The sequence below is a fragment of the Schistocerca piceifrons genome, chromosome 8 (assembly GCF_021461385.2).
Source record: "Schistocerca piceifrons isolate TAMUIC-IGC-003096 chromosome 8, iqSchPice1.1, whole genome shotgun sequence".
Classification (NCBI taxonomy): Eukaryota; Metazoa; Arthropoda; class Insecta; order Orthoptera; family Acrididae; genus Schistocerca; species Schistocerca piceifrons.
In genome coordinates, this window is record NC_060145.1 from 431,361,920 (window position 1) to 431,375,258 (window position 13,339).

The window sequence follows — 13,339 nt, forward strand, 5'->3', positions numbered from 1 at the left end:
CTGCCCAACACTACAATAGCGAATGTTACAACAATGCTAACCAGCCACAGACTGCGCACAGCACAGCCAGTGATTTTCATACAGAGCGCTACGTGGCGTTACCAATAAAAAAACCTAAACAGCCTACTTACAGAGACAACAGATTAAAATAACCCAATTTCAATTACAGTAGATTTTCCAAAAAGCATCCATTGACACGTAAACAAAGGTTACACCGTCGGATTATGTTCTGTCTGACACAGGCAAAAACCCCAGGAGTACCCTGAATTGTTCCTGCTGCTGCTACTATCCGAGCAACCAGATCCTCTTCTGATGCAACAGGAGTTGCATAAACACGGTTGTGCATGTTTCCCCACACAAAAAAGTCCAGAGGGGACATATCTGGGGATCGAGCAGGCCATGGTACAGGAGCACCTCTGCCAATCCACGTTTCTGGGAACCGTCGGTCCAGGATCGACGCACACGACGACTGAAATGTGCCGGCGCCCCGTCATGTTGGAACCACATGCGTTGTCTTGTAGGGAGCAGGACGTCTTCCAGCAATTCTGGCAATACTCTGCCGAGAAAATTGTAATAGTGCCTGCCATTTAATGGCCTAGGTAGCAGATACGGCCCAATTAAACAGTCCCCAACAACACCGACCCAAACATGAACGAAGAACCGCACTTGATTAGCACAAGTAACTGTGGCATGTGGGTTATCCTCGCTCCAAACATGCGAATTGTGCATGTTGAAGACTCTTTCACGCCCGAACGTTGCTTCATCGACAAACACACAGGATGGAAATGTAGGATGCATTTCACACACTGTTCCAGGTACCATTGCGAAAACTGTGCTCTGGGTGGATAATCAACTGGTTCCAGGTTGTGGGCATGCTGTAAGTGAAATGGACGTAACAATTCCTCTCGAAGGACTGTTCTTACATTCGTCTGATTCGTCCCCATGTTACGTGCAATTTTACGAGTGCTGATTGAAGGCTCCTGCTCCACATGTTGCAAGGCAGCTTCCTCAAATTGCAGCGTTCATACCGTGCGACAGCGTCCCTGTCCAGGTAATCTGCTAAATGACCCGGTCTCACGCAGACGTTGGCACACAGTAGCAAAGGTCGTATGATGCGGGATACGGCGATTAGGATATTGTTGTTGGTAAACCCGCTGCGCAGCTCGTCCTTTGTGGTGCGCTACGTAGTACGCATCACTCCAGGTGCATCACTCCATTACTAAACAGAGACAATGCACTACTACAATGGAGGACAGCAGTTGCCTATACTTTTAGGCTGTAGGTTTTAGTGTATTGGAGAGTAGCTGACTCCTCCCTTTTTTCCTTGCGGTTAGCCAGCCACTTCTATCTGCTATATTGTTTTAGCTACCTCTCCCACTTTCTTCCTGTGTTGTCCATGTTTTACTGCTGACGACGTGCTTCGTCCCACGCTTCGGTGTGGGTAGGCATATATTTTTCAAACCTTGTTTCCTGTGTTTTATGTTTTGTTTTATCTTACTGTTCTGAGTCTTTCCTTAACACCCGTCTCACTATGTTACTGCGCGGGCGCTGAAGACCTTACTGTCGTGCGCCCAAAAACCCTCTACTACTACTACTACTACTGAAGAGCGTAATACGCCCTCTAACAACTGAAGATCGTAATACGGCCTCTAACAACTGAAGAGCGTAATAGGGCCTCCACCGGTTTAAATAATCCTCACAGGGAAAAATGACATTAGGGAAAAATATTTGTTTTGATGTCCCCTACAACCTCCCAGAGTTTGTCGGTTTAAATACTTTTCACCCTGTATTGTAGTGTGGTACTATCTCTAGCTGCAGAAGAATAAAAAAGAATCGAACTCCTCAACGAACGTATAATAAGATTCAACCTTTTCCTTTTCTTATCAGAATGTTGTATGTTCCTTCCATCTTCTTGTTTCAGACTTATGGAATAAACAGTTCTCTAAGGTATTTTCTGCTAGCCCTCAGTACCCATTTCATCTTGAAAAGAAGGATAAGATATGAATGCTAATACGACATCCTTTCTCTTGATTCCTCCAATTTTTAGACTCTCTCAAATGCCTATTAAGACATTCTTTAATAACTTCTATCAGCGCATCACAATGCTTAGCGTTACCCGTTTGGCAAGCTGCTTAGCATTATTTGCGTTCTCATTAGTTCTGCGAGAAGACATCCACAGTAGGTACATATGTCCCCTTTTAAACTTCCGATTTCGTGACCAATACGCTTTGAACAGCTTAGCTATTCATTAAGAAACTGTACTTCAATTGCTTTAAGAGCTGCTAATCCGAGTTTCCTTAAAGTTTCATTCGGACTCTCCTTGACTGTGAGTAGATCTTGAACAGAATTATAGCGTGAATTCCATCGTGTTGGACATGGATAAGTAGGGGATTTTCTTGGTGATTCTAAATAGCTTTCGCAAGCGTCACGAGACCTTGAACATAAATTCCAAAATACTTGACAATTTGCGCCGGCCGCGGTGGTCTAGCGGTTCTAGGCACTCAGTCCGGAACTGCGCGACTGCTATGGTCGCAGGTTCGAATCCTGCCTCGGCCATGGATGTGTGTGATGTCCTTAGGTTAGTTAGGTTTAAGTAGTTCTAAGTTCTAGGGGACTGATGACCACAGATGTTAAGTCCCATAGTGCTCAGAGCCATTTTTTTTAACTTGACAATTTGACATGGCTGCATCACAAGGCTTTTGCATGAATTACTTTGAGATCTGGCCTTATCCATATATCTTTGGGTTACTAAATGTCCTGTGTGTGTGTGTGTATGTGTGTGTGTGTGTGTGTGTGTGTGTGTGTGTGTGTGGTTCACCTCTCATGAATAGGCAGTTGCAATTGCATTTCTTCAAAATCTCCAAACGTCTGCATAAATTCTTATGTTAACAATAATAATCAACATTGTCATGCACAACTTCAACATTTTGAATATGAGTGGAACCTCTTTCACTTGTTCCGGTATCTGAGTCTTTCCCATATATTTTAAAATCTTTGACGATATTTTAGCCATTGTCGGTAATAGTTTTCAAGATTTTTGCCAGCTTAAAATCAAATTCAGAATGGACGTCCACAATCTGTTCAGCTACTTTATCGTAACTGTGTGTTCCCTTAAACCTCCTGCAAGCCAGAGGTAAATTTTCATTTAAAAGTTTCACAATCAGTCCAGTGAGACGTTACACCTAGATAGCTTCTCTTGGATGATTACCGAATATCTGCAGGGGTGCATACAAAATGAACCTTCTTCAAAGCTCCTTTTGTATTCTCTACGTATTCTGTGTGTTGTTTTGCAATTTTTTCGTTACGCGTTTTCCGGCACACAATTTTTGGTGGAAGAGATAACTGCTGTGTACCTTCAATAAGAGTATTAAAGGATTCAGTTTCTACAGTTAAAATAGGCGACATGGTATTACTTAGCAAAAAAACAGTCAACTCGGTCAAAATGTTATCTGTGCTTACAATGTAGTGTTCGATAAACATCCGTCGTACAACAATATCATCGAAATTATCGATGGCCGATGAAACTATCGATACTAACCGTACCCACTAAAGGAAAAAGTAGTTTTCTAAGTACTCCATAGGTGTAGACACTGTTTACAAAGGTACAGTATAGCTGTCACTGCGAAGTTGAATGAACTCTTTTAGTGTTGTCTGTGAGTAAACTCGTAATAACACAGACGTGTGATACTGACCTTGCTCCCTCCTTCCTTCACTTCGTTTTGAGATCACTAGGCATTTATTAAATTATTTTCGCAAGTTTTACATTTAACAAAAATTAATGGTAAACATACAATGTGTACTCACGTCTGCCATCATTACCTAATAGTTATGATCATGGTTGTATTCGTTTGGCGCTTATTGTACCATCTGTATCCGTCTTGGAAATATTTTTTCTTAAAGAAATGACTCATTAAATGAATGAAAACTACAAAGTATGAAATAAAACATTTCAACAGAAGCAAAATTTGGGAATTTCTGGTAAGGTCTTATGGGACCAAACTGCTGAGGTAATCGATCCCTAAGCTTACACACTACTTAATCTAACTTAAACTAACTGACGCTAAGTACGACACACACAACTATGCCCGAGGGAGGACTCGAACCCCTGAGAGGGGGAGCCGCGCGGACCATGACAAGACGCCCTTGACCGCGCGGCTTCAACAGAAGCATTTTGCATTTTACAGTACATACGTTTTAAGCATCTGAAATAAAATAGAAATGCTTCTTGAAAAAAGTATTTCAAATTGAAAATAAAAGCAAGTTTTTGCACTTTGGAAGGACAAACAGCATTGGTCGTATTTTTTTGTTGTTTTATTATCCGCAAAATCGATTTTCGCTCACTTAGTGACCATCCTCAGTGCTGTAATATACAATTAAAATTTGTAGGCACTGGTATCAACAAGCTTAGAGCGATCACATAAACTGAGGAGTCGCCAATCAATAAAATTTTTGCACTTTGTTTTTACATTTCAAATAAAAGTATTTCACATAATTCAACATCTCTTATTCAAACTAATCCTTGACCTACGAAAAGGAGTAAGTCATTGGCATATCCTTACCATAGAAAGATTTCAAAAACAGCCTTTGATTGCTTTAACACAGCGCGAGACTTTTCTCGACTGGCCAATTTTAATCATTTTTTTTTCATTTTTCTCTCCCGTTTTAGTTTTTCCCTATTTCTTTACTTCATTTCCTTTGGGCGCCTGGGCACGTTATCGTCGGGGGCATTTTTTCAGTCGCCACAGCCTGAATACGCCACTGCTGTTATCGTTGGATATTCTCCTTCCTTGTTGGGTGATTATGTTCCTCATATCCCCTTAGAATAAACAAACAACAAATCGCGACGTGACGTGGGTGCTCAACAATACCGAGTTCTCTGCAGCGGGCCACGCCGTTGCCTAGCATCAGTGCGAGACGATCAAATGGCGAGCGACATGTTGAAGACACCCCTGGAAAGCAGGAACGGCGTGAAACAACAGTAATGGTCGGAAAGTAAGTTCTCAGCAAGCATCTGAATCTTGCTAATCCGTGGCACCACAAATATAGGCGTTCGGCGGGCGCACGACATAAATTCACACAGGCATGTATGTTTAATGAATACTGACATCGTGAGCATACTAATATTATCACATAAAAATTTCTTTTACTTCTTATTTTTACTCTTTTAACTTAATAAATACAACTGCTATAGCGTAAGTCACGTTTCGTGTTTCCTGCAGTATCTGTACGTTCTCTGTCTGCCATCTATGGAATTATTATTTTTCATTTTGTGTTGTTGTGCCTTACACATTTTACGACATGTTGCTGTTTAGCATAATATTTCTATGAGCATAAAAATTGTATATACGAGTGAGAAGTTTAAGGGATTGTTGTTCACGTAACATTTTGCAAAACAGAGTCCATTCGTGGTTTTTATCGATAGGTCGGCCGCTATGTGAAACAAGAACAAAGCAGTTAGGATGGAGAGTTGAGACTCGTTGTGAGCTAGAGGGACATGGCGCTGCAAACGTAGCGCCGTAAGAGCGTTTGCATTCATTTATAGGTGGAATAGAAAATGACAAGCGGACAATTAAGTACGTTTATGTGTTCATCATCACAACCAAATTTTTCTGGAATTATTATCAACTGAAACTCAATGAATAGATTGTGAGATCCAAGCATCCTTTTTAAGTGGACGGTTCCGCAAGGTGTAGCGAACTGTGCTTTAAAGGTCTGCTGATGTCTTGTTCGCTGTTTGCTACTTGACAAGTTTCCGTTGAATGGACATACGGAGTGAGCACGTGCAGTATGAAAGATGTTTTAAATAAACTGTTGGCTGTGGTGATGTGAACGACGATTTAGGCATTCGGATCTGTTTCGTGCGTTCTTTGCTGCTACGATTCGTACACTGGTAGCAGCGCTCGCGGTTATATTGACGTGCAAAAAGCAAAATACTGACTCTGAAATAAAATATGCTTTCTCAAATATTTTATTTCTTCAGTAATGTGATTTCGATACTTAGTCCTATATATGTTTTGCGTGTTGGTTGCTATTACAAGTCGCAGTTAAATTAATATCCACTTGCAGACCGTGAAATAAATGACGTTTCCAAGCGAACTAATTTTAGTGGTGTGGTTTACTGTGTTTTATATGTTGTTTACCATTCCACACCTGAGTTGAGGTTTTTTTGTAGTATACTGCACACAGACTAGCAATAAATGACTCGTAATGTGAAATGTTTTCCTGTTTCATGTTATACATGGATCGCGAACAGTGTGTGTAATGGAACAAACTGTTTAATTTTGCAAATTGATCTTTGATGACATTGGTAAACAGTTTGTTATTCACGCCGAGCGTGTAAGTCCCTAGGCGTACAGAGTAATTACTGTTATCATACCACAAATGTGCACACTTTTTTCAACCTGTCCTGACATTTCAAGTTTAAACAGTAAAATTACGTTTCCAGTTTCGATTACGGACGTTGCTATTGGATTCGACGACATCGGACAAAGCCACTCTAAGTCATTAGCACTGAACATTCTGACTACTAAAAGATGATATATAATTAATCATCCCATGATTCTTTTACTGCTGTTGCACGGCTTCTCATTTTCATAGCTTAATTTACATATTAGGTGTTACCTCATCTCTTTTCATTATGTTGAAAAACCTCTTAGTCTTGGTTCTGCAGTTAACTTTTTCATTATCATGTAATGCAAGAATTGACTCAATTTAGCAACGTAATTTCTTTTTTAAGTCATTTACTAACTAGAAATATTATTCGGCTTCTTACTATCTTTGGGTTTCTCCAAATTTATGCGTTCATTATCCAGGTTATGTTAGTGTCACTCTTTTATTTGTCTGTTCATTCAGGCAAGTCAAGCAGTTGTAATATTTCCGGGAATGAGGTTTCCTCATCATTATGACGCTTTTTATGTAATTTGGTCCGATTTTCCCCTGTCTGGAACATCATTCCAATTTTTTTTTACTTTTTTTATTTTGTTTTTACGGTCATTTTCCAGTCGAGGTTTCGTCAGCTACCTGTTTCATCCAAAAGATGTTCGCAGTATAATGTAACACTGCAAACTAGTCGTCCAAGCAAATTATCACGGTTTCGCTTAGACAGTTTGCGTTCGAGAAATATGAACTTATAAATCTTGTACTTCCAGGAAAATCAAAATACTACAAATTGCACATACGCTCGCATACAAGGCTTTCGTACCAAATGCTCTCTGTTTCCGCTCGTACAGACAATTTTCGAGAAGTCCAGTATATCAGTATATCACCATGGTTCGTGAAATACATGATTTCGGTGCACATATCATAGGAATAATGTAGTTTTAAAACATTTTTAGCGCGTTGTAGACAGATTAAATGCATCAAGCTCTAGTTTTATCAGAAAACTAGCTTGTCTTTTCAGTCACGCTCTGAGCAAGGTGGTGCTGTGTTTAGCACACTGGACTCGCATTCAAGAGGACAGTGGTTCAAACCCGCGTACGGCCATCTTGATTTAGGTTCTCCGTGATTTCCCTAAATTGCTCCAGGCAAATGCCAGAATGGTTGCTTTGAAAGGGCACTTTCCTTCACCATGCTTCCTGCCGTGGCGCGCACAGCGACACAAACGCAACGGTCGGCTACCGCGGCAGAGTTAAGCGGCGCCTGCAACTTAGTGCCGGCGCGTTCCGCCATCCGGCGCTAAACTCGTTCCCACCCAATATTCCATCAGCCGCGAACCACGCACGCGCACGGGCCTTTTTCCGGCGCGGATGGTCACACTATGATATCACCATCCACCAGTCAGGAAGCGCCAACGGCCGCCAATCATCACTCCTGAATCAGCGGAGGAAGACTGGAGCCGCCGTGTTAAATAGCCGGAAGAAAGGGAAACAGGCGTCTTTCGACCCGCCGCGGACTACCGCCCGGAAGATGCTTCATCGCAGCCGGAACGTCCAGGTCCACGTCTTCGCTACGCCGGCCACCGACCCCTGACTCTGCGCCCGTCTACTTCCTCGGCATCCGCCAGAAAGCGTCGAGAGAAAACCCGACAAAGGAACGTAATTTCAGTCTGTTGCTAATATTTCAATTGAATAAGGTGGCATATTCTTTGGCTTGTTGTAAAATTTTGCGAGGAGAAGAAGCCTTTTGTTTTCGAAGGAAGTTTATCTTTTTGTAAAATTAAGCGGTGGCCTTGCTCCACCTAATAATTTTTGTTCGCACATGGGTGTTAATCTGTGGATATAACACTTCCCTCATCGCTGTTTTGTCCCCTCCCGCAAATCAACTAACCAGTCATCATTGATATCGTATTAACGGAATAAAATATGATTTTGAATTGTTTCTGTTTCCATTTAAATAAAGTGTGGAGATTCATCTTTGTCGCATTTGTGGCAGTGCAGCGAAATCTTCAATTCCGGTGTGAAATGCCCACATTTTCTTGACCTCTCGTCTCCCTACTGCCGAATCGGAAGAGGTTGCTGCTCATACCCTGATGAGTCAAAACATTACGACCTCGTAATTATAGCGCGTTATTCCACCTTCGGAATGCAACACAGCAGCGAGTCTATGAGTCATTCATTCCACTAGTCGATGGCAGGTTACCGCAGGTGTGTGACGTCCACGCGTCGTTCACGCAGTTCCCCTGAGTTACGGGTCGGTGGTTTGCGGCCGCGGGTCTGGCGCCCAGTAGCGCCTCAGATGTATTCCAGGCGAATTTCGTGGACAAAACATCAACATGAGTTCGCTACCATGTTCTTCAATACACTGTAGCGCGATTCTGATCTTATGACACGGACCGATATCACGCAGAATGATGCCACCGCCGACGTGGAAGATGTGAAACATGGGGCGATGCTGGTGATCCGCACAGTTGTCGTGGTTGTTCCGGCGTATCAACAGCTGCCGGCACGAAGATCGCAAGAGCAAAGAAGGCGGTGAGACGATGTCAGACAATAGCCCGCTGACAAAGACCGCACCACGACAGGAGCGGCCTCTAGCCAAAGAGGATGTAAGCGCCGCTCCTGGCAGCCTCGGCCAGACAGTATTCGCTCAGTACTAGGGGAGCACTACCATAGCAGTGACTCGTGATCCACACGACCTGTTTACATGGAACTTGTATACTTCTATTGTTTGCATGTCGCCCATCGCTTGCAGCACCATGTGAATTCAAAGTTCTATCTTCTTTATTGTAATAAAAACTATTAACGTTATTTTCCTCAATTCATGCATAGAATTCCAAGAACGCAGCATTCTTTAGCAACCCTATACGAGACGAATGGGCAGGACCCTACAATGGTGTCTTCGAATTCTATTACACTACTGGCCATAAAAATTGCTACACTGAGAAGAAATGCAGATGATAAACGAGTATTCATAGGACAAATATATTCTACCAGAACTGACATGTGATTACATTTTCACGCAATTTGGGTGCATAGATCCTGAGAAATCAGTACCCAGAACAACCAACTCTGGCCGTAATGGCGGCCTTGATACGCCTGGACATTGAGTCAAACAGAGCTTGGATGGGGCGTACAGGCACAGCTGCCCATGCATCAAGAGTAGTGACTGGCGTATTGTGACGAGCCAGTTGCTCGGCCACCATTGACCAGACGTTTTCAATTGGTGAGAGATCTGGAGAATGTGCTGGCCAGGGCAGCAGTCGAACATTTTCTGTATCTCGGGCCCGTACAGGACCTGCAACATGCTGTCGTGCATTATCCTGCTGAAATGTAGTGTTTCGCAGGGAACGAGTGAAGGGAAGAAAATGTTCAAATGTGTGTGAAATCTTATGGGAATTGACTGCTAAGGTCATCAGTCCCTAAGCTTACACACTACTTAACCTAAATTATCCTAAGGACGAACACACACACACACACCCATGCCCAAGGGAGGACTCGAACCTCTGCCGGGACCAACCACACAGTCCATGACTGCAGCACCTGAAACCGCTCGGATAATCCCGCGCGGCTAATGAAGGGTAGAGCCACGGGTCGTAACACATCTGAAATGTAACGTCCACTGTTCAAAGTGCCGTCAATGCGAACAATAGGTGACCGAGACGTGTAACCAATGGCACCCCAAAGCATCACGCCGGGTAATACGCCAATATGGCGATGACGAATACACGCTTCCAATGTGCGTTCACCGCGATGTCGCCAAACACGGATGCGACCAACACGATGCTGTAAACAGAGCCCGGATTCATCCGAAAAAATGACGTTTTCCCATTCGTGCACCCAGGTTCGTCGTTGAGTACAGCATCGAAGGCACTCCTGTCTGTGATGCAGCGGCAAGGGTAACCGCAGCCATGGTCTCCGAACTGATAGTCCATGCTGCTGCAAACGTCGTCGAACTGTTCGTGCAGATGGTCGTTGTGCCGCGCAGGATTAGCCGAGCGGTCTCAGGCGCTGAACTCATGGACTGTGCGGCTGATCCCGGCGGAGGTTCGTGTCCTCCCTCGAGCATGGGTGTGTGTGTTTGTCCTGAGGATACTTTAGGTTAACTAGTGTGTAAGCTTAGGAACTGATGACCTTAGCAGTTAAGTCCCATAAGATTTCACACACATTTGAACATTTAATGGTCGTTGTCTCGTAAACGTCCCCATCCGTTGACTCAGGGATCGAGACGTGGCTGCACAATCCTTTACAGCCTTGCGGATAAGATGCCTGTCATCTCGACTGCTAGTGATACGAGGCCGTTGGGATCCAGCACGGCGTTCCGTATTACCCTCCTGAACCCAAGGATTCCATATTCTGCTAACAGTCATTGGTCCTCAACCAACGCGAGCAGCAATGTCACCATACGATAAACCGCAATCGCGATAGCCTACAATCCGACCTTTATCAAAGTCGGAAACGTGATGGTATACATTTCTCCTCCTTAGACGAGGCATCACAACAACGTTTCACCAGGCAACAACGGTCAACTGCTGTTTGTGTATGAGGAATCGATTGGAAACTTTCCTCATGTCAGCACGTTGTAGGTGTCGCCACCGGCGCTATCCTTGTGTGAATGCTCTGAAAAGCTAATCATTTGCATATCACAGCATCTTCTTCCTGTAGGTTAAATTTCGCGTCTGTAGCACGTCATCTTCGTGGTGTAGCAATTTTAATGGCCAGTAATGTGCTATAACAGGCCCCATGCAAGCCCAGGTAATTTCCTCATAGCGTAATACAGCCACCTTCGGCCGGCGTTCTTGATGAAATGGATGTTGAGAGCATCCATTCGCCTGAGCGACGCAGTATCCCGACACGACCGTCAGCCTGTTGTAACAGGAAATGTGATTCTTCCGACAAGGCGACATGTACCCACTGAACAACGGTCCTGTCTGACCAAGTCCACGGCCACTTCAACCGTAGGTGAAGATGTCACTGGGTCAACGTGGGAACACGTTGGGGTCGTCTGTTGCGGAGCGCCGCGCGGGATTGGCCGAGCGGTCTCAGGCGCTGCAGTCATGAACTGTGCGGCTGGTCCCGGAGGAGTTTCGAGTCCTAAAATGGTTCAAATGGCTCTGAGCACTATGGGACTCAACATCTGAGGTCATCAGTCCCCTAGAACTAAGAACTACTTAAACCTAACTAACCTAAGGACATCACACACATCCATGCCCGAGGCAGGGTTCGAACCTGCGACCGTAGCAGTCACGCGTTTCCGGACTGAAGTGCCTAGAACCACACGGCCACCGCGGCAGGCCTTCGAGTCCTCCCTCGGGCATGGGTGTGTGTATACGAAGACAGTAACTTGTTCTCGAAAGAACAGTTACTGTTGATGACCGTGCAGCTTTTCCCTGGAATAAATGATGCCTAACTGAAAACCTCAGCTGCTGACAGGTGTTGTTGTAATACCTCGATGTGGACAGCTGAAAATGTGTGCCCCGGCCGGGACTCGAACCCGGGATCTCCTGCTTACATGGCAGACGCTCTATCCATCTGAGCCACCCAGGACACAGATGAATAGCGCGACTGCAGGGACTTATCCCTTGCGCGCTTCCCGTGAGACTCACATTCCCAACTGTCCACAATTCTACATATGTATTGTACCTTATAGACATTTGCCCACTCACTCATTACTCGCGCACTTTGGCGATTCCCGGGTTCGAGTCCCGGTCGGGGCACACATTTTCAGCTGTCCACATCGAGGTATAACAACAACACCTTGTCGGCAGCTGAGGTTTTCAGTTAGTCATCATGGGTGTGTGTGTTTGTTCTTAGGATAATTTAGGTTAAATAGTGTGTAAGCTTAGGGACTGATGACCTTAGCAGTTAAGTCCCATAAGATTTCACACACATTTGAACATTTTTTTTTTGTTTTTTTTTTTTCGTTGCGGAGCCCCACGTTCAACAACATGCTCTGAACGGTGTGCCCCCAAACACTCGTGCCTTCACCAGCACTGAACTCTGTCACTAGATCGCCGGCTACCTTCGTTTACAAAGTGGGCAAGGCTCCGACTTCCAAGTTTTGTGATGTATCGTGGACGTCCAAACACCTTTTCGCCTACTCGTGCTTATACCATCTTTCAGTGTGCCTCAGTAGGTGCGGGGCCCAGGTTCGATAGCTGGCCGGGACGGGGATACTCTCCGCTCGGGGAGAGGGTGTGGGTGTTGTGTTATCGTCATCATCATTTCATCAGCACCGCCACACAAGTCGCCCGCATGATGTCACCTAAAAAGACTTGCACCCAACGGCGCGCCGCCAAGAGCCACAGACGCACCCTTCAACCAGAGCAGCAGTACACGAACAGCTCGTTCCCAGCCTGCGGGACATAACAACCTGCACTTTGTCACAGTCGTCTGTGTCAGTGAGTTTTCACATTTGCAGCCCTTATCATCGCTACAAGGATTTCCAATTCGTTTCTGCTCCACTTATACACTTTCGTTACGGCGTCATGTTCCCACATCGCCTCCAGGGGGCATTCAGTCTCGCGGTGGGCAGCAGTCATAATGTCTTGGCTTATCAGCGTACGTGGAGTGTGAGAAAAGTAATGACATTGATTTTTTTATCTACCAATTTTTTTTTTCAAACAGTAATATTGTCCCCTTCAAAGCAGTTCCCTTCGCCAGCTATACACCAGCTGAGTCGTTGTTCCCAGTCTTGGTAGCAGCGCTGAAAGGCTGCAACTGGTAGGTTGTTCAACATGTCGGTCAAATTCTTTTGATTCTTCTCCAGAGTCCCAAAATTACATCCTTTTAAAGCATTTTGTAATTCTGGTTCAAATGGCTCTGAGCACTATGGGACTTAACATCTGAGGTCATCAGTCCCCTAGAACTTAGAACTACTTAAACCTAACTAACCTAAGGACATCGCACACATCCATGCCCGAGGCAGGATTCGAACCTGCGACCGTAGCAGTCCCGCGGTTCCG

At 44.6% G+C, this 13,339-nt stretch overlaps 1 non-coding gene across 1 annotated transcript; it reads right to left on the reverse strand.

Moving 5' to 3' along the window:
- Positions 1 to 11,847: 11,847 nt before the first annotated feature.
- Trnat-ugu lies at positions 11,848 to 11,922 on the reverse strand. The gene has a single exon. It is a non-coding gene; the product is annotated as a tRNA-Thr (tRNA).
- Between the last annotated feature and the right edge of the window lie 1,417 nt (positions 11,923 to 13,339).